The sequence below is a fragment of the Mustelus asterias genome, chromosome 15 (assembly GCF_964213995.1).
Source record: "Mustelus asterias chromosome 15, sMusAst1.hap1.1, whole genome shotgun sequence".
NCBI lineage: Eukaryota > Metazoa > Chordata > Chondrichthyes > Carcharhiniformes > Triakidae > Mustelus > Mustelus asterias.
Genome location: NC_135815.1, coordinates 63199591 through 63222926, shown reverse-complemented (window position 1 = coordinate 63222926; position 23336 = coordinate 63199591).

Sequence of the window (23336 nt, the reverse complement as noted above, 5' to 3'; positions counted from 1 at the left end):
GCACCTACAAACCAACTCCTTGTGATTCTTGCACAAGAACACCCAGGTCCCTCTGCATGCTGCAATTTTTTACAATTTAAATAATAGTCCATTTTGCTGTTATTCCTACCAAAATGGATGACCTCACATTTACAACATTGTATTCCATCTGCCAGACCCTTCTCCACTCACTTAGACTGTTGATATCCCTTTGCAGACTTTCAGCGTCCTCTGCACACTTTGCTTTGCCATTCATCTTCGTGTCATTTGCAAATTTTGACACACTAAGTCCCCAACTCCAAATCATTGATGTAAATCGTAAATAATTGCGGTCCCAACACTGAAGTCCATTGGAGAATAGCCAATGTTGTTCCTTTGTTTAAGAAGGGTAGCAAGAATAATCCAGGTAATTACAGGCCGGTGAGCCTTACATCAGTGGTAGGGAAATTATTGGAGAGGATTCTTCGAGACAGGATTTATTCCCACTTGGAAATAAGTGGACGTATTAGTGAGAGGCAACATGGTTTTGTGAAGGGGAGGTCATGTCTCACGAACCTGATCGAGTTTTTCGAGGAAGTGACGAAGATGATTGATGAGGGTAGGGCAGTGGATGTTGTCTACATGGACTTCAGTAAGGCCTTTGACAAGGTCCTTCATGGCAGACTGGTGCAGAAGGTGAAGTCGCATGGGATCAGAGGTGAGCTGGCAAGGTGGATAAAAAACTGGCTCAGTCAAAGAAGACAGAGGGTAGCAGTGGAAGGGTGCGTTTCTGAATGGAGGGCTGTGACAAGTGGTGTTCCTCAGGGATCAGTGCTGGGACCTTTGTTGGTTGTAATATATATAAATGATTTGGAGGAAAATGCAACTGGTTTGATCAGTAAATTTGCGGACGACACAAACGTTGGTGGATTTGCGGATAGCGATGAGGACCATCAGAGGATACAGCAAGATATAGATCGGTTGGAGACTTGGGCGGAGAGATGGGAGATGGAGTTTAATCTGGACAAATGTGAGGTAATGCATTTTGGAAGGTCTAATACAGATAGGAAATATACAGTAAATGGCAGAACCCTTAGGAGTATTGATAGGCAAAGGGATCTGGGTTTACAGGTACACAGGTCACTGAAAGTGGCAATGCAGGTGGAGAAGGTAGTCAAGAAGGCATACGGCATGCTTGCCTTCATCGGCCGGCGTATTGAGTTTAAAAATTGGCAAGTCATGTTGACGCTTTATAGGACCTTAGTGAGGCCGCACTTGGAATATAGAGTTCAATGATGGTCGCCACACTACCAGAAGGATGTGGAGGCTTTGGAGAGGATACAGAAAAGATTTACCAGGATGTTGCCTGGTATGGAGGGCATTAGCTATGAGGAGAGGTTGGAGAAACTTGGTTTGTTCTCACTGGAGCGACAGAGGTTGAGGGGAGACCTGATAGAAGTCTACAAGATTCTGAGAGGCATGGACAGAGTGGATAGTCAGAAGCTTTTTCCCAGGGTGGAAGAGTCGATTACTAGGAGGCACAGGTTTAAGGTACAAGGGGCAAGTTTTAAAAGAGATGTACGAGGCAGATTTTTTATACAGAGTGGTGGGTGCCTGGAACACGTTGCCGGGGGAGGTAGTGGAAGCGGATACGGTAGTGACTTTTAAGGGGTGTCTTGACAAGTATGTGAATGAGATGGGAATAGAGGGATATGGTCCCCGGAAACATAGGGGGTTTTAGTTAAGTCAGGCAGCATGGTCGGTGCAGGCTTGGAGGGCCGAAGGGCCTGTTCCCGCGCTGTAATTTTCTTTGTTCTTTGTTCTTTGATCCTTGAGGCACACCACTAGCCACTGATCGCCAACTAGAAAAACATCCATTTACCCCCACTCTTTGCTTTCTGTTAGTTAACCAATTCTCTATCCATGCTAATACCTTACCCGTAACACCATGCACCTTTATCTTATGTAGCAGCCTTTGGTGCGGCACCTTGTCAAATGTCTTCTGGAAATCCAGATACACCACATCCACAGGTTCCCCATTGTCCACTGCGCATGTAATGTTCTCAAATAATTCCACCAAATTATTCAAACATGACCAGCCCTTCATGAACCCATGCTGCGTCTTACCAATGGGACAATTTATATCCAGATGTCTCGCTATTTCTTCCTTGATGATAGATTCAAGCATTTACTCTACTACAGAAGTTAAGCTAACTGGCCTATAGTTACCCGCCTTTTGTCTCCCTCCTTTTTTAAACAGTGCCGTCACATTTGCTGTTTCCCAATCTGCGGGAACCACCCCAGAGTCCAATGAATTTTGGTAAGTTATCACTTGTGCATTTGCTATTTCCCCCGCCATCTCTTTTAGTACCCTGGGATGCATTCCATGAGGGCCAGGAGACTTGTCTACCTTTAGCCCCATTAGTTTGCCCAACACTACCTCTTTCGAGATAACGATAGTTTCTCGGTCCTCACCTCCATCGCCTTCCTGTCATCAATTTTTGGCATGTTATTTGTGTCTTCCACTGTGAAGATCGACGCAGAATACCTGTTCAATGCCTCAGCGATTTTCTCATTTCCAGTTATTACATCCCTCTTCTCATCCTCTAAAGGACCAATGTTTACTTTAGCCACTCTTTTTTGTTTTATATATTTGTAGAAACTTTTGTTATCTATTTTGATATTCTGAGCTAGTTTACTCTCATAATCCATCTTACTTTTCTTTATAGCTTTTTTCGTGGCTTTCTGTTGACTTTTAAAGATTTCCCAATCTTTAGTTTCCCACTAATCTTTGCCACTTTGTATGCATTTTCTTTCAATTTGTTACCCTTCTTTATTTCCTTAGATATCCATGGCTGATTATCTCTTTTTCTACAGTCCTTCCTTATCACTGGTATATACTTTTGCTGAGTACTGTGAAAGATCGCTTTGAAAGTCCTCCACTGTTCCTCAATTGTCCCACCATAAAGCTTTTGCTCCCAGTCTACCTTAGCCAATGCCTCCTTCATCCCTTTGTAGTCTCCTTTGTTTAAGCACAAGACACTGGTATTGGATTTTACCTTCTCACCCTCCATCTGTATTTTAAATTCAACCATACTGTGATCGCTTCTTCTGAGAGGATCCCTAACTGTAAGATCATTAATTATTCCCGTCTCATTACACAGGACCAGATCTAGGATAGCTTGTTCCCTCATTGGTTCCATTACATACTGTTCAAGGAAGCTATCGCTGATACATTCTATGAACTCCTCCTCAAGGCTGCCTTGACCGACCTGGTTTAACCAATTGATATGTAGATTAAAATCCCCCATAATAATTGCTTTACTATTTTTACATTCATCAGTTATTTCTTTGTTTATTTCTCGCCCCACCATGATGTTATTATTTGGTGGCCTATAGACTACTTTTTCTCCTTACTATTTCTATTTCCATCCAAATGGATTCAACCTTTTTTTCCATAGAACCTATATCATCTCTCACTACCGCCCTGATGTCATCCTTAAATATCAGAGCTACACCACTTCACTTACCTTTCTGTCGGTCTCTCCGAACAGTCTGATACCCCTCGATATTTAACTCCCAGTCGTGACCATCCTGCAACCATGTCTCTATAATGGCCACCAAATCATACTCATTCGCAATGATTTGTGCCGTCAACTCATTTACCTTGTTTTGAATGCTGCGAGCGTTCAGATAAAGTGCCCTTATGCTAATTTGTGTACCATCTTTTTGAATTCTAACATTTCCATTACTAACATCTCCTGAGTTCTTTTAACTTTTTTCCTGATTTTTGATGTAGTTGGAACCTTCTCCCCACATTTTGTCCTTGCTCCCTCCTTCTCGACTACTTACATAAGTTCCCATCCCCCGGCATATTAGTTTAAACCCTCCCCAACTGCTCTAGCAAACATTCCCCCTAGGAAGGATGTGGTTGCTCTGGAGGGAGTGCAGAGGAGATTCACCAGGGTGCTGCCTGGGATTGAACATTTAAGTTATGAAGAGAGGTTAGATAGGCTTGGGTTGTTTTTTGTTGGAGCAGAGAAGACTGAGGGGCGGCCTGATCGAGGTGTACAAGATTATGAGGGGCATGGACAGAGTGGATAAGGAGCAGCTGTCACAAGGGGACAAAGGTTCAATGGGAGAGGCAGAGTGTTTAGCGGGGAGGTAAGGAAAACCCTTTTTACCCAGTGGGTAGTAACAATCTGGAATGTGCTGCCTGGGAGGGTGGTAGAGGCGGTTGCCTCACATCCTTTAATAAGTACCTTAATGAGCAGTTGACACATCATAACATTCAAGGCTGCAGGCCAAGTGCTGGTAAATGGGCTTAGGTAGGAAGTCAGGTGTTTCTCACGTGTCAATGCAGACTTGATGGGTCGAAGTGCCTCTTCTGCATTGTATGATTCAATGATTCTACAAGAGATGGGTTTTAAAGAAAATCATAAAGGAGCAGAGAGGAATAGAGCGGTGAGGATGTTTAGAGATGGAATTCCAGAGCTGAGGCAGCTGAAGGCGCAGAGAATTTTTACGTTTGTGCAATAGACAATGAATGGCATAAATGGAATTGTTTTTATAATGGACAATGGAACTGTTTATTGAAGTTGACTGTTTGATTCAAAAATCATGCTGTAACTCTGCAGGTTGAAGTTTTGGAAGCTCAACAATCTAAAACCTACTTCTTCAAAGAAATTTACTTCAGTGATTTATTAGCTTCAGTATTGCAATTTAGCAACAAGAAATAAGGGTTAATTACTTCTCGCTTATCAGAGCATGAGGGAGATAGGATAGAGTGAATCGCACAATAGCATTTCCAGACTTGATTCTTCAGAATTACTTACACGTTTTCTTTTAAAAAAAACGTTGTGTATTTAGCAGCAACACTTCAGTCGAAATAAATCCACACCACTCACCTTTAACTTAAAATACTTTTTTCTAAGACTGTTATGTTGGCCACATTATTCAGCTCCATGGCATCTGTAGGTTCAGTTCTATGGGTGCCAACTTGGTACAAAATGGTGTCTGCACTGTCTGTATGCACTTCTGGCATTAAGTGCACCAGATGCCATTTTAGTGCAGACATTAGTCTGCCACATCTTTCATGGTGCCTCATGCAGCCTCAGAGCAGGACAAGGTCAGAGCTGCAAATGGTTGTGAAGGGGACTGTAGCCTGAATGCCTTTGAATCAAAATCTTTCCATGTTCAATAGACAACAGCTGTAACATATCCCATTGCACAGGGGAGGTGTCTGACACTTTTCACACCAGGAGAGTACATTGGGTTCTCTCTGACCAGAGACAGATGCAGGCAGTGTGTGTACAGGTTCTTCCAGAATAGTGGGTTGCCCCATGGTACAGTGTGCCATTGACTAGTTAGCACTGCTACCTCACAATACCAGGGACCCAAATTCAATTCCGGCCTTGGGTGGCTGTCTGTGCGGAGTCTGCACGTTCTCCCCGTGTCTGCGTGGGCTTCCTCCGGCTGCTCCGGTTTCCACCCACACTCCAAAGATGTGCGGGTTAGGTTCATTGGCCAAATTGGCTAAATTGCCCCTTAGTGTCGGGCTTTAGCAGGGTAAATACGTGGGGTTACGGGGATAGGGCCTGGGTGGGACTGTTGTCGGTGCGGTCTTGATTGTCCAAGTAGCCTCCTTCTGCACTGTAGCGATTCTATGATTCTATGACAATATTTTATTATATATAATATATTCATTAACTATATATAGTTCTATACACACAGCTGTTGCCCAATATGTTGGTGGCAGTCATGATGCCTTTATTCTGTATCGATCAACTGAGCAATCAGTATTCGAGCTACCATGTCAAACCTATGAGTGGCTGCTGGTAACAAGAGCTATTTATTGATCTTCAACCCATCATGAGGTCAGAAATAGGGATGTTTGCTGATGATCACAGTTCTCAGTACCATTTGTAACTCCTCAGATAATGAAACCGTCACTGTCCATATGCAGCTAAATCTGGACAATATTGGGCCTTCGGTTGAAAAGTGAAAAAGTGGATATAGATGGGAATACGAAGACGTGGCTACAAGATGACCAGGGGTGGGAATTGAACATCCAGGGGCATTCAGTATTTAGGAAGGACAAACCAAAAGGAAAAGATGGTGGAGTTGCATTGAACAAAGAATAAAAAACAAAGAACAGTACAGCACAGGAACAGGCCCTTCGGCCCACCAAGTCTACACTGATCACATTGTCCTATCTAGACTAACCGCCTGTGTCCCTATATACCCTGTCTGTTCATGTGTCTTTCCAGATGGGTCTTAAATGTAACTAATGTGTCTGCCTCAACCACCTCACTTGGCAGTGCACTCCAGGCCCCCACCGCCCTCTGTGTAAAAAAAACTTCCCTTGCACATCTCTACTGAACCTTTCCCCCCTTACCTTGAATTTGTGCCTCCTTGTAATTGTAATTTCTGCCCTGGGAAAAAGCTTCCAACTGTTCACCTTATCTATGCCCCTCATCATTTTATAAACTTCAATCAGGTCGCCCCTCAGCCTCTGTCTTTCCAGGGAGAACAATTCCAGTTTATTCAATCTTTCCTCATAGCAAATACTCTCCATACCTGGCAATGACCTGGTAAACCTTTTCTGTACTCCCTCCAAAGCCTCATTTGCTGGTTAAAGAGGAAATTAATACAATAGTGAGGAAAGATATTGGGTCTGATGATGTGGAATCTGTATGGGTAGAGCTGAGAAATACCAAGGAGCAAAAAATGTTAGTAGGCCTGTTTCTGAGCTGTAATTTTCTATGGGTGGTATATAGAGTTGTACAGAGCAATAAAAGCCCTTTAGCCCACTGAGTCTGCACCGACAAAAACTATCACTAAAATTGTGCTAATTCCATTTTCCAGCACTTGTCCCATATCCTTGAATATAGATCCCCAAACTGCAGTGTTGATGTTGGGAATGGCATTAAACAGGAGACACATGCAATAAAGGAACATCTATAATTATGAACAAAGAACAAAGAACAATACAGCACAGGAACAGGCCCTTCGGCCCTCCAAGCCCGTGCCGCTCCCTGGTCCAAACTAGACCATTCTTTTGTATCCCTCTATTCCCACTCCGTTCATGTGGCTATCTAGATAAGTCTTAAACATTCCCAGTGTGTCCGCCTCTACCACCTTGCCCGGCAGCGCATTCCAGGCCCCCACCACCCTCTGTGTAAAATACATCCTTCTGATATCCGTGTTAAACCTCCCCCCCTCACCTTGAACCTATGACCCCTCGTGAACGTCACCACCGACCTGGGAAAAAGCTTCCCACCGTTCACCCTATCTATGCCTTTCATAATTTGATACACCTCTATTAGGTCACCCCTCATCCTCACTATATGGGTGATTCTAATCTGCATATAGACTCGGCAAATCAAATTAGTTACAGTACCATAGAGGAGGAATTCCTGGAGCATATACGGGATGGTTTTTTTGGACCAATACATTGAGGAATCAACTAGAGACCACGCCAACCTAGATTGAGTATTGTGCAATGAAAATGGAATAATTGGCAATCCAGTGGTGTGAGACCCCTTGAGAATAAGTGACCATAATATAATCGAATTTTACATCAAGATGGAGAGTGACGTAGTTGATCCTCAGATGAGGGTCATGAATCTCAATAAAGGAGACTACGTTAATATAAGGCATGAATTGGCTATGATGGATTGGGAGAAGTTACTTAAAGGGATGATGGTGGATAGGCAATGGCAAACATTCAAAGAATGCATGGGTGAACTGCAACAATTGTTCAATTCTGTCTGATGCAAAAATAAAATGGAGAAGGGGGCCAAACCATGGCTTACAAAGGAAATTAGAAATAGTTTTATATCCAATGGAGAGGCATACAAATTGGCCAGAAGAAAACAGCAGAGCTGAGAATTGGGAACAGTTTAAAATTCAGCAAAGGAGGACCAAGGGATTGATTAAGAAGGGTAAAATAGAGTACGAGAGTAAGCTTGTGGAGAACATAAAAACTGACATAGATAAAGAAGTTGGTCAACATCGTTTCCCAAAGGTAGGGGAGTCTAAAACTAGAGTGCATAGGTTTAAGGTGAGAGGGGAGAGAAACACAAGGGTCCAGAGTGGCCATTTTTTCATACAGTGGGTGTTGAGAGTCTGCAATGAGCTGCCAGAGGTAGTAGTAGAGGCGGGTATAATTTTGTCTTTTAAAAAGCATTTAGACAGTTACATGGGCAAGATTGGTATAGAGGGATATGCGCCAATTGGGACTAGTTTAATGGTAAAAACTGGACGGCATGGACAAGTTGGGCCGAAGGGCCTTTTTCCAAGCTGTAAACCTCTATGACTATAAAAGTTTATATAGTATGTGAAGAGAAAAAGGTCAGTGAAGACAACAGGGGAATTTGTAATGGGGAACAAAAAATTGGCTGACGAACTGAATACATAGTTTGGTTCTGTCCTCACAAAGGAGGACTAACATACCAAAATGTTGAGGAACACAGGATTCAGTGAGAGGGAGGAACTGAAGGAAATCAGTATGAGTAGAGAAATGGTGTTGGGGAAACTGATGGAATTGAAGGCTGAAAAATCACCATGGCCTGATAATCTACATCCCAGGGTACTTAAAGAAATGGCACTCAAAATAGTGGAGTCATTGATGGTCATCTTCCAAGATTCTATAGATTCTGGAACAGTTCATGGTGCTGATGTCTCTAATGGTGCCTGACTAGGTGACAGAGAGAGAGGCAATGGCCAAGAGCAGAGAGGGGGAACAGCGAGCACCAACCGACTGAGTTTTAAAAGATATTGTCCTAGTGTCAGTGTGCAAATCCCCCCCAAAGTCCTGCTGCAACAAGATATTGAGGTTTCCCTCACTCCATAACTTCTCAATCCTTACACTCAAAACCTTTGCTGAATTGTGATTGCAAATGTGTCTATGACCTAGGTGGATCTTACCCATCCTATTTTGAGGCCTCTGGCACAGGGTGATGTAGAACCCCATCCCTGCAGGACCCCAATCATGTGTGAGTCCTCCCAACCACGCCATAGTTCAAGCCTCACCTAAGCTCCTTGTGCTGCTGCAGTCCGAATCCCCAATCCTGAAGTCCAGTCCCCAGCAGGCAAAGGGATGTCTGGAAAGTGAGAGGCTTTCGAAAGTGTGTTAACCAGGGTTCAGGCTGTTATAGAACAAAGATATCTAGGAGTACACGTTCATAGCTCCTTGAAAGTTGAGTCACAGATGGACAGGGTGGTGAAGAAGGTGTTTGGTATGCTTGGTTTCATTGGTGAAAACATTGAACACAGGAGTTGGGACGTCTTGTTGAAGTTGTACAAGACATTGATAAGGCCACACTTGGAATACTGTGTACAGTCCTGGTCACCCTATTATAGAAAGGATATTATTAAACTAGAAAGAGTGCAGAAAAGATTTACTAGGATGCTACCAGGACTTGATGGTTTAAGTTATAAGGAGACGTTGGATAGACTGAGACTTTTTTCCCTGGAGTGTAGGAAGCCTAGGAGTGATCTTAGAGAGGTCTATAAACATCTTTTCTTAAAGGTAGGGGAGTCTAAAACTCGAGGACATAGGTTTAAGGTGAGAGGGGAAAGATACAAAAGGGTCAAGAGTGGCAATCTTTTCACACAAAGGGTGGTGAGAGTCTGGAATGAGTTGGCAGAGGTAGTAGGAGAGGCGGGTACAATTTTGTCTTTTAAAAAGCATTTAGCTAGTTACATGGGTAAGATTGGTTTAGAGGGATATGAGCTAAACGTGGGCAATTGGGACCAGCTTAATGGTAAAAATTGGGTGGCATAGACAAGTTGGGCCGAAGGGCCTGTTTCCATGCTGTAAACCTCAATGACACAGGGTTTATTCAGCCAGAAACAGGCATTCGGGTGAGTATCTTCTTCTTCAGACTTCAATTAAAACTAGATATTCACAGATTGGCTGTGGCATCATAATCCATTTTATCCTCATCGTCAATGTAATAATGCATGCTACAGACTTTGTCAGGAATACAAAGGGTATTTATTAACAAGGAAATGCTGTACAGAGGCCGGCAGCCTCACCGGCTACCCTGAAGCCATTCAGCGACTGGTCCCAGTCCCTACATATTTTCTATATGCCTTCCAGATGTCTTCTGCCTAAGGTAGGGCCTCCAGGGGAATACCCACTCCCAGTCCGAATTGGTCCCTCAAGCCAGGTAATCCTCTTCTGTTGTGTTGCCCTTAAAGGGACAACCATCACATATTCGCAAAGTTATTTGTGTGCAGTTAATGAAATCCTGCACCAAGGGGTAGACGACTATCCTGGTAATGCCAACTGCATGTTTTGCATGGTTCTCTTTGGTCATAAAGAACATCCTTTCCTGGCACAAAGAGTGCCTGCCACCAGCCGATGCAGGTGCAGATGGCAAACTGTGAGTTGATAAATATGCCATCTGTTTCAATCTGGAAGGATACCATAGTAAAACATTCTCTTTCACAGCCACTGGCAGTGCCATCCTTGCCCCATGAGCCACATCTTTGGTTGCAAAAGGTGTAAAAGTTCTGTGAGAATCTCCTTGATAAAGAGCAGACAGAGCACACTAGCTCCTAGGTGGGAATAAGAATATAGCTTCCAGAAGATCTTAGCTGATAAGGCCTCCTGCTGACAGCCCTTCTCTGTCTGTGAGCAGCTTGTCCGCCCCTTTGCCATCTCTGGTCCATGTCCTTCACATGTTACAACCCAAGAGGATTTGCAACAACAGCTCCTTTGACTGGGAGTAAGTGGTATGACCAAAACCTTCACAGTCACGATTAACGCCTTATCCATGCATCGCGCCACTCCCTACCAACTTCATCAACTGGAAGCAACTCTTCAAAAATCTCTACTTGCACAAAGTCAAACAGAGGCATTAGAAATCAATCAGTAACTAGCCTGCAACTTGTTAATGATCCCTTTAAATAGAGATGATGGGGGAAAGGCAGGATGCTTCATGTTGCTAAACATACATTGAGCTGTGTGTCTGAAATGGCTCTGCAGGCACCTAATCAATGTTACACATTAACTGACCATCAACCTCTTTGGCCTAATTCTGATTTATGCTTCTAATAAGCACATTAATGTCCTCACCATGACGACATCCAGTACACTCAGCACTGCAGGTATGCGTGTGTGGTGTGGACCTCGTCTTGGTTTCAACCTGGCATCTGTAGTATCAAAATTACAGGTATTATGGGGCTGAATGTTGTAGCTCCAATATCGGTGTAGCTATTGGGCACAAAGCATTGTCCCACCTTTCTGTGCAGGAGCTGTGTCCAGGCATTAGCTTGCAAGTTTTCTTTCATTTTGTATCATGTTCTGTTAAGTGTGTGAAAACAGCCATTTGTTTTTAAGGATCTGGATTTGCAATTCAACCTGTCTTACATCTGATCTTGTTTGGCATTAAAAGATTATCAAAAAAGTAATCATATTCACACTTCTATCATTAACTCTTGTTTGAGTGATAAATTAATCAATTGAAGATATTACACATTTTAAAGCTGTATTTTTAAGCTGACAACTTTCCCCAGCATCTTGACTACCCACCCCCCCCTCCCCCCCCCCCGCCTTTTGTTTTTTGTTATTCGGTTCCCTTAGTTTGTCCCCAACACAACCTCATCCCTCTCCCATATGGTCACTGTCTGTTGTTGTTCAGTTTTGCTCCCATTGAGCACTCACCTCTGTTCTCCTATTAATATATTCTGCTATTTTACCTCTGCCACTATTAACACTCTAAGAAGTTTAACAACACCAGGTTAAAGTCCAACAGGTTTATTTGGTAGCAAAAGCCACACAAGCTTTCGAGGCCACAAGCCCACGGATAACCTCACGATGCTCCACTTCTCCAGCTTCCACCCTAAACACGTTAAAGAAGCCATCCCCTACGGACAAGCCCTCCGTATACACAGGATCTGCTCGGATGAGGAGGATCGCAACAGACACCTCCAGACGCTGAAAGATGCCCTCATAAGAACAGGATATGGCGCTAGACTCATTGATCAACAGTTCCGACGCGCCACAGCGAAAAACCGCACCGACCTCCTCAGAAGACAAACACGGGACACAGTGGACAGAGTACCCTTCGTTGTCCAGTACTTCCCCGGAGCGGAGAAGCTACGGCATCTCCTCCGGAGCCTTCAACATGTCATTGATGAAGACGAACATCTCGCCAAGGCCATCCCCACACCCCCACTTCTTGCCTTCAAACAACCGCACAACCTCAAACAGACCATTGTCCGCAGCAAACTACCCAGCCTTCAGGAGAACAGTGACCAAGACACCACACAACCCTGCCACAGCAACCTCTGCAAGACGTGCCGGATCATCGACACAGATGCCATCATCTCACGTGAGAACACCATCCACCAGGTACACGGTACATACTCTTGCAACTCGGCCAACGTTGTCTACCTGATACGCTGCAAGAAAGGATGTCCCGAGGCATGGTACATTGGGGAAACTATGCAGACGCTGCGACAACGGATGAATGAACACCGCTCGACAATCACCAGGCAAGACTGTTCTCTTCCTGTTGGGGAGCACTTCAGCGGTCACGGGCATTCGGCCTCTGATATTTGGGTAAGCGTTCTCCAAGGCGGCCTTCGCGACACACGACAGCGCAGAGTCGCGGAGCAGAAACTGATAGCCAGGTTCCGCACACACAAGGACGGCCTCAACCGGGATATTGGGTTTATGTCACACTATTTCACATAAATATTTCTGCTTTTTTCCTCCTGAGTCTTTATCATGCGATCCTAGAATCAGAATTTATGTCACACTATTTGTAACTCCCACAGTTGCGTGGACCTGCAGAGTTTCACTGGCTGTCTTGTCTGGAGACAATACACATCTTTTTAGCCTGTCTTGATGCTCTCTCCACTCCCATTGTTTTGTTTCTTAAAGACTGGATTAGTTGTAAGTATTCGCATTCCAACCATTATTCATGTAAATTGAGTCTGTGTCTTATAAGTTCTGTTTGTGAACAGAATTCCCACTCACCTGAAGAAGGGGCTCAGAGCCTCGAAAGCTTGTGTGGCTTTTGCTACCAAATAAACCTGTTGGACTTTAACCTGGTGTTGTTAAACTTCTTACTGTGTTTACCCCAGTCCAACGCCGGCATCTCCACATCATGACTATTAACACTCCTCAGTCCCGAATGGCACCATGAACAGCCCATTTGTCTTATGTCCATGACATCTTTGTTAATCTCCACTGAGCTCTGACCTATCCCTGACTTTCCATTCTGCCCCGCCCCCTCTCCAAGTATATAACATTTCTATCCCTCTTTAGTTCTGTAAAACAGTCATATGGACTTGAAATCTTGGCTGTGATTGTCTTGAATTGGGACTAAGTGCCCACCCCAATGGGAAATTCGGAGTGTTACCTACTGGCATTACTGGCAATCATAGAAACCCTACAGTGCAGAAGGAGGCCATTCGGCCCATCAAGTCTGCACCAACAACAATCCCACCCCAGGCCCTATCCCCACAACTGCACACATTTACCCTGCTAATCCCGTTACCCTATGCATCCCGGGACACTATGGGCAGTTTAGCATGGCCAGTCAACTTAACCTGCACATCTTTGGACTGTGGGAGGAAATCAGAGCACCCGGAGAAAACCCACACAGGCACGGGGAGAATGTGCAAACTCCACACAAACAGTTACCCAAGCCAGGAACCGAACTCAGCTCCCTGGAGCTGTGAGGCAGCAGTGCTAACCACTGTGCTACTGTGCCGCCCCAATCTGCACTTGCAATTCAGAATATGTTAATGGGCATGCTCTGTTCCCACGTGTTTCACACTGATTTTCCGATGCCTGCCGCCTGATTTGCTGCTCTCAGGATTAATTTGATATTTGATTTGATTTGATTTATTATTGTCACATGTATTAACATATAGTGAAAAGTATTGTTTCTTGTGCGCTATACAGATAAAACATACCATTCATAGAGAAGGAAATGAGAGAGTGCAGAATGTAGTGTTATAGTCATAGAACATAGAACATAGAACATTACAGCGCAGTACAGGCCCTTCGGCCCTCAATGTTGCGCCGACCAGTGAAACCAATCTAAAGCCCATCTAACCTACACTATTCCAATATTATCCATATGTTTATCCAATAACCATTTGAATGCTCCTAATGTTGACGAGTCCACTACTGCTGCAGGCAGGGCATTCCACGCCCTTACTACTCTCTGAGTCAACAACCTACCTCTAACATCTGTCCTATATCTCTCACCCCTCAATTTAAAGCTATGTCCCCTAGTGTTAGCCATCACCATCCGAGGAAAATGGCTCTCACTATCCACCCTATCTAATCCACTGATCATCTTGTATGCCTCTATTAAGTCACCTCTTAACCTTCTTCTCTCTAACGAAAACAACCTCAAGCCCCTCAGCCTTTCCTCATATGATTTTCCCACCATACCAGGCAACATCCTGGTAAATCTCCTCTGCACCCTTTCCAACACTTCCACATCCTTCCTATAATACGGCGACCAGAACTGTACGCAATACTCCAAGTGCGGCCGCACCAGAATTTTGTACAGTTGCAACATGACCTCCTGGCTCCAAAACTCAATCCCTCTACCAATAAAAGCTAACACACCGTACGCCTTCTTAACAACCCTATCAACCTGGGTGCCAACTTTCAGGGATCTATGCACATGGACACCCAGATCCCTCTGTTCATCCACACTACCAAGTATCTTACCATTAGCCCAGTACTCTGTATTCCTGTTACTCCTTCCAAAGTGAATCAATTCGCACTTTTCCGCATTAAACTCCATTTGCCACCTCTCAGCCCAGCTCTGCAGCTTATCTATGTCCCTCTGTAACCTGCCACTTCCCTCTGCACTGTCTACAACTCCACCGACTTTAGTGTCATCCGCAAATTTACTAACCCATCCTTCCACGCCCTCATCCAGGTCATTAATAAAAATGACAAACAGCAGTGGCCCTAAAACAGATCCTTGCGGTACACCACTAGTAACTGAACTCCAGGATGAATATTTCCCATCAACCACTACCCTCTGTTTTCTTCCAGCTTGCCAATTCCTGATCCAAACCACTAAATCACCCTCAATCCCATGTGTCCGTATTTTCTGCAAAAGCTCACCATGGGGAACCTTATCAAACGCTTTGTTGAAATCCATGTACACCACATCAACCGCTTTACCCTCATCCACCTCTTTGGTCACCTTCTCAAAGAACTCAATAAGGTTTGTGAGGCACGACCTACCCTTCACAAAACCCATAGCTAGGGTGTAGAGAAAGATCAACTTAATGCAAGGTAAGTCCATTCATAAGTCTGACAGCAGTAGGGAAGGAGCTGCTCTTGAGTCACTTGGTACGCGACCTCAGACTTTTGTATCTTTTTCCCGACGGAAGAAGGTGGAAGAGAGAATGTCCGGGGTGCGTGGGGTCCTTAATTATGCTGGCTGCTTTGCCGAGGCAGCGGGAAGTGTAGACAGAGTCAATGGTTGGGAGGCTGGTTTGCGTGATGGATTGGGCTACATTCACAACCTTTTGTAGTTCCTTGCAGTCTTGGGCAGAGCAGGAGCCATACCAAGCTGTGATACAACCAGAAAGAATGCTATGGTGCATCTGTACAAGTTGGCGAGAGTTGTAGCTGAAATTTCCTTAGTCTTCTGAGAAAGTGGTGGGCTTTCTTAACTATAGTATCGGCATGGAGGGGCCAGCACAGGTTGTTGGTGATCTGGACACCTAAAAACTTGAAGCTCTCGACCCTTTCTACTTTGATGTAGACAGGGGCATGTTCTCCTTTACGCTTCCTGAAATCTCCTTTATTTTGTTGACATTGAGGGAGAGATTATTGTTGCCACATCAATTCACCAGATTTTCTATCTCATTCCTGTACTCTGTCTCATCATAGTTTGAAATCCGATCCACTATGGTGGTGTCGTCAACACACTTGAAAATTGAATTGGAGGAGAATTTGGCCACACAGTCATAGGGTGTATAAGGAGTATAGTAGGGGGCTGAGAACATAGCCTTGTGGGGCACTGGTGTTGAGGATGATCATGGAGGAGGTGTTGTTGCCTATCCTTACTGATTGTGGTCTGTGAGTTAGGAAGTTCAGGATCCAGTTGCAGAGGGAGGTGCCGAGGCCCAGGCCACGGAGTTTGGAGATGAGTTTCGTGGGAATAATAGTGTTGAAGGCTGAGCTATAGTCAATAAATAGGAGTCTGACATAAGATTCAGCTGTTAGCCCTCTGCAAGAGGGAGCAGTATTTCAGCCTTCCGTTCACCTGCACTCTCACACAATATACAATGAACAAAAGAACAAAGAACAATACAGCACAGGAACAGGCCCTTCGGCCCTCGAAGCCCACGCCGCTCCCTAGTCCAAACTAGACCATTCTTTTGTAGCCCTCCATTCCCACTCCGTTCATGTGGCTATCTAGATAAGTCTTAAACGTTCCCAGTGTGTCCGCCTCCACCACCTTGCCCGGCAGCGCATTCCAGGCCCCCACCACCCTCTGTGTAAAATACGTCCTTCTGATATCCGTGTTAAACCTCCCCCCCCCCTCACCTTGAACCCATGACCCCTCGTGAACGTCACCACCAACCTGGGAAAAAGCTTCCCATCGTTCACCCTATCTATGCCTTTCATAATTTTATACACCTCTATTAGGTCACCCCTCATCCTCCGTCTTTCCAGTAAGAACAACCCCAGTTTACCCAATCTCTCCTCATAACTAAGCCCTTCCATACCAGGCAACATCCTGGTAAACCTCCTCTGCACTCTCTCTAAAGCCTCCACGTCCTTCTGGTAGTGTGGCGACCAGAACTGGGCGCAGTATTCCAAATGCGGCCGAACCAACGTTCTATACAACTGCAACATCAGACCCCAACTTTTATACTCTATGCCCCGTTCTATAAAGGCAAGCATGCCATATGCCTTATTCACTACCTTCTCCACCTGTGACGTCACCTTCAAGGATCTGTGGACTTGCACACCCAGGTCCCTCTGCGTATCTACACCCTTTATGGTTCTGCCATTTATCGTTTAGCTCCCCCCTACGTTAGTTCTACCAAAATGCATCACTTCGCATTTATCTGGATTGAACTCCATCTGCCATTTCTTTGCCCAAATTTCCAGCCTATCTATATCCTTCTGTAGCATCTGACAATGTTCCTCACTATCTGCAAGTCCAGCCATGAACAGGAAGAGGTTGGCTCCACGATTTCTAGAGTCAGATGTGGAGAGGATGATGAAGGCTGTGGAGGAAAGGATGGCAACTTTCTTCTCAAGAGCTGACAGGAGGCTGCCATCAGCCAAGGTAGCAGAGACATGGGAAGCGGTGGCCCAAGCAGTGATTGCCATGAGCTTCACCAGGAGGGAGGGCATGCAATGCCGCAAGAAGATGAATGACCTGCTCCAGTCTACAAAGATGAGTGCCCACGCTCCTGCTGCTGAGACCACGCATGTCCCTAACCTCTGCCATCTCACCTTAATCCCCCTCGATCCCACTGCACCACCTTCTAACATTGTCACACAGAATCCCCATCTGACCAAAGATGTGCGAATTAGATTGATTGGCCATGCTAAAATTGCCCCTTAGTGTCCTGGGATGCATAGATTAGAGGGATTAGCGGGTAAAATATGTAGGGATATGGGGGTAGGGCCTGGGTGGGATTGTGGTCAGTGCAGACTCGATGGGCTAAATGGCCTCTTTCTGTACTGTAGGGTTTCTATGATTTCTATGATTTCTATGACCCATCTGTCATTTATATTAATGATTTGGATGAGAATTTAGGAGTCATGGTTAGTAAGTTTGCAGATGACACCAAGATTGATGGCATAGTGGACAGTGAAGAAGGTTATCTAGGATTGCAGCGGGATCTTGATCAAACGGGCCAGTGGGTTGACGAATGGCAGATGGATTTTAATTTAGATAAATGCAAGGTGATGCATTTTGATAGATCGAACCAGGGCAGGACTTACTCAGTTTAATGGTAAGGCATTGGGGAGTGTTATCGAACAAAGAGACATAGGGGTACATGTTCATAGTTCCTTGAAAGTGGAGTCACAGGTGGACAGAGTAGTGAAGAAGGCTTTCAGCATGCTTTGTTTCATTGGTCAGAACATTGAATACAGGAGTTGGGTTGTCTTGTTGAAGTTGTACAAGACATTGGTAAGGCCACACTTGGATCACCCTATTGTAGAAAGGATATTATTAAACTAGAAAGAGTGCAGAAAAGATTTACTGGGATGCTACTGGTATGCTGATGGTTTGAGTTATAAGGAGAGGCTGGATAGACTGAGGCTTTTTTCTCTGGAGCGTAGGAGGCTGATGAGTGATCTTATGGAGGTCTATAAAATAATGAGAGGTATAGATCAGCTAGACAGTCAATATCTTTTCCCAAAGGTAAGGGAGTCTAAAACTAGAGGGTATAGGTTTAAGAGGGGACAGACACAAAGGGTCCAGAGGGGCAATTTTTTCACAGAGGGTAGTAAGTGTCTGGAACAAGCTGCCAGAGGTAGTAGTAGAGGTAGGTAAAATTTTGTCTTTTAAAAAGCGTTTAGACAGTTACATGGGTAAGATGGCTATAGAGGCATTTGGACCAAATGTGGGCAATTGGGACTAGCTTAGTGGTTAAAAACAAAGGGGCGGCATGGACAAGTTGGGCTGAAGGGCTGTTTCCATGCTGTAAACCTCTATGACTCTATGACCCACCACCAACCCTCCCCACACACACACACGCACCACAGTCCACATCACGCTGATTGGCTTGGTCCAATATCCACACCAACCACCAGGCCCCTATTCCAGTCAGGCCAATCTCTCACTCTGTCATCTTTGTGTACCCATTGGCAAAGATTGCTTTCAATGTGAGGGAGAGAGAGAATACAGGCAGGGGCATCCCTGAAATACAAGTCCTCATCCCCTCTAAGGAGATGATCCTGGAAACTGTGGGGGAGACGCCAGAGTGGGCTATCACTGACTGAGCAGTTGGCAGGCCCAAAGCACCATGATCCAGATGACCTTTCTCAAGTGAGTCTTATCATCCTCTACACACTTGACATCTCCACCAGCTGACCTCATGTCTTGCCAAATTTCTATCAGATGATGCTGGGCTACTCGGGGTTGCATCCCGCTGTTCCCCCTTCTGAGCATCCCAGGCCACAGCCCTGAGGAGGACACAGACATCCCATCACTGCACTCACCAGCACCAAACACCAGTGCAGAGACACTTAGCCCAATGGGAAACATTGGTGGACAGGTTTCTGGGACATTCTCTGGTGAGCACCACACAGCTGCTTTGCACATGGGGGTGGAGGCTGGAACATCCAAGGGAGCGGCCAGTTGGAGGCCTGATGGCTCCCTGAGAACTGCTGCCCCCAAGGCAGATGTCAGGCCTCTGGAAATGCTCAACTCAGTAACGGTCAACATGCCAAAGCTGAGCCAGGCTTTACAGGAGGGGGCGTCACCTTTACAGGAGGGGGCGTCACCTTTCCAGGAGGGGGCGTCACCTTTACAGGAGGGGGCGTCACCTTTACAGGAGGGGGCGTCACCTTTCCAGGAGGGGGCGTCACCTTTCCAGGAGGGGGCGTCACCTTTACAGGAGGGGGCGTCACCTTTACAGGAGGGGGCGTCACCTTTCCAGGAGGGGGCGTCACCTTTCCAGGAGGGGGCGTCACCTTTACAGGCGGGGGCGTCACCTTTACAGGCGGGGGCGTCACCTTTACAGGAGGGGGCGTCACCTTTCCAGGAGGGAGCGTCACCTTTCCAGGAGGGGGCGTCACCTTTACAGGAGGGGGCGTCACCTTTACAGGAGGGGGTGTCACCGCCTCCATGCACAACTGGAGGATTCCGGCAGCCTGATCTAGAATAGAATAGAATCCTACACTGCAGAAGGAGGCCATTTGGCCCATCAAGTCTGCACCGACCACAATCCCACCCAGGCCCTATTCCTGTAACCCCACATATTTACCCTGCTAATCCTCCTGACATCAAGGGGCAATTTAGCATGGCCAATCCACCCAACCTGCACATCCCTGGACCGTGGGAGGAAACCGGAGCACCCGGAGGAAACGCACGCAGACACGGGGAGAACGCACAAACTCTACACAGAACGCACAAACTCCACAGAGACAGCCACCCGAGGCCGGAATTGAACACAGGTCCCTGGCGCTGTGAGTCAGTAGTGCTAACCGCTGAGCCACCGTGCTTCCCGTGTGACCTGCCTCACTTAAATACACAATATTCCCGCCTTGGGTGACTGTCTGTGTGGAGCCTGCACACTCCATGCTGGCAACATCTCACAGGAGATGTTGCCGGCATTGAGTACCCAGGCCAACACTGCAAGGGTAGCGTCCACTGTGGAAATCCTGGGCCCTTAAGATGTCAGTCCCATGACTAATGACCGCCAAGGTGTGTCCCACTCAGTGACGTCCATTGCTGCGCCTCTGAACATCTGGGCATCATGGACATGTTGCTGGCATTGAGGGTGATTGCTGATGTGCATCAGAGTTTGGCTCAGTCACACACGGCAATGGCTGAGGTCATTGACAGCATTGCCCAATCACAGAGGGACATGTGCCAGTCACTGAGGGGCAGTGCTGAGGGCATCAGAACAATGGTGCAGACAATGGCCGACCTCCAGGACTTGCAGCACCAGATGACAGAGAGGCTTCTGGAGCTCACTGCAGCAGGTCCTCCATTCCAAGGAGTGACCCGGGGGCCAACTAGCACCCCTGAAGGAGGAGGAAGTGTTGGAGCCCAGGCTGGGGCCTTCAACCATGGAGACTCAGACCGTCACCAGTCCTTCTGAATCCCCCCCTCTTGACGCTGACATTTCTCCTGGGCAACGGACAGAACAGGTTGGCACGTTGTCACATGTGACATCCAAACATCAGCCAGGCTCTTACTGGTTCAGGCCCACCAGAGGACACCCACCAAGAGTTATCAGAGGCCAAAGGGCGCTGTGAACCAGCAGGCCACCTCCACCTCCATTCTGCAATCTGGGGACACACTTAGAAGGAGTAGGAGGGAACAAAAGAAGAGGAAGACAAAGGACCACTAAGCAGGCACGGGTGAAGTTTCACAGCCGTAGTTAGGGGTAAGGGGACACCAAGTGTCCACTGTAACTAATAAACACATGTCACCACCATATTGACTGGCCTCTCAATGTTATTTCTGTCCCTTATGGTGAGGGGAATCGGGGAGCGGGAGGGCTATGTCGACTACTTGGACCTCTGATCTTCCCACAGGGTTCATTCATAATTGGGGGCATTTGACAGAAACAGTGTTACACAACTGCCTTTGACAGCTTCGCCAGTCCAGGACCCTGATGATCTGCCTTGAGCCTCCCCACCCCCGACCCTTTACTGTCATGTGGGATTGAGTGAACCCCTTGCTCCAACAGTGGTGAACTGGGAGGGCTGTCACTTGAAAGACTGGAGTCAGACTTTAGATGCTGATGAGCACTACAGCTTTCCTCACAGCGAGTTGTCATCACCTTCCAGCTTTGCGATGATACCTGTTGACACTACCAACTCAAGGCCCATCAACCTGGAAGGTTGATCCCTGGAAGGAGGAATGCTGAAGGGGAGGGGAGATGGAGCTGAAGGACTGGGGGAGAGGGAGTGAGAAGGAGCCCAGACTGAGGAAAAGGGGCGGGGTTACAAGGGCTTGGCCAAGGCAGCCTATGAGGATCGGGGTGGGAGGAGGGTGTTTGATCAGTCGGACAATTACACTCCTATACCTGGAGACTGGAGATAATGAGAGCCTCACTGGTCTGATGTCCTTGTCGGACCCTGGCTGCCAGATGCTCAATTCTCTTGTCATCCTCCTCCTCCTCCCCTGCTCCATCCTGGTCCCCCCTCCCCCTCCTCCTCCTCTGATGAGGCTGGCTGTTCCTCTTCCTCTGCCTCCACCATGTCACCCTGCTGCTCTTCCAGATTGTGGAGCACACAGAAAGCGACCACTATCCATGCCACCCTCTGGGGATATATTGTACTGCCCCACCAGAGCAGTCCAACCAGCAGAATCATATCTTGAGGCGGCCTATGCACCACTGGATGATGCTCCTAATTATAGAGTGGGCCCCATTGTACTGGGTTTCCTCTTTGGTCTGGGGCCTCTGCACAGGTGCTATCAGCCATGACCTTAGTGGGTAGCCCTTGTCCCCCACTACCCATCCCCCAGCCTAGGGTGACCTTTGAGCATGTTGGGTATTTCCGATCATTCCAGGATGTAGGAGTTGTGCATGCGTGGGATAGCGTAACATGCATAATGCTCAGGAGGTGGTCGCTCACCAGCTGTATATTCATGGAGTGGTATCCCTTCCTGTTAATAAAGGGCACCCCATGTCAAGACAGAACTCGAAGGGCACATCTATTGCACCTTGGACCTGGGGCATCCAGGTGATGGCAAAGAATCAACTTTAGACAGAGACCTCCTTGGGGGACATGTTTCACCGGGACAGCCACCAAACAGCGCACTGAGTTTGAAAAACCAAAGAGAGACGTCACAGGAAAGCGGTCAGCTGATTGGTTGGTGAGTAACTGATATTAGAGACTGTGGTTAAATAGCTGAAGCTAAAAGAAACATTTTTTATTGGGGAAAGTATTATTTATTAGCTGTATCTCGATTTATTGCTAATATCTAGATTTGTTATAGTCTAAGGTGTTAATTGTACATTAAGAATATCAAGTGAGGACTGCTGAGTGGAATACGTAGCTTATCACATGTGGGGAGTCCTGGACGCTCCCAGTGTCCTAGGTGACCATATGTGCAGGAAGTGCTCCCAGCTGCAGAAATTGGAACTCGGGTTTCGGAGCTTGAGCAACGGTTGGAGACACTGTGATGCATCCACAGGGCTGAGAGTTAGGTTGAATAGCATGTTTATAGTGGTGGTCACACCATAGCTCAAGGGACTTGAGGAAAGAAGAGAATAAGTGACCACCAGGAAGTACAGGCAGGTGGTGCAGGAGTCCCCTGGGGTCCCACTCACTAACTGATATTCCATTTTGGAAGCTGGTGAGGGTATTTGTATCTTTGAGGAGTGCAGTCAGAGCCAAGCTTCTGTCACCACAAGCGACTTGACTGTACAGGGGCGAGAGGCTGGGGAAGGAAGAAGAAAGGAAGGGCAACAGTGGTAGGGGATTCTTTAGTGAGGGGGCAGACAGGCATTTCTCAGCCAAAGACATGATTCCAGGATGATGTGTTGCCTCCCTGATGCCAGGGTCAGGGATGTGACTGAACAGCTGCAGGGCATCCTGAAAGGGGAGGGTGATGGGTTAGAGGTCATGGTACATGCTGGTACCAAAAATATAAGTAAACTGCAGAATGAGATCTTGCATCAAGATTTGAAGGAGCTCGGCAGTAGATTAAAATGCAAGACTT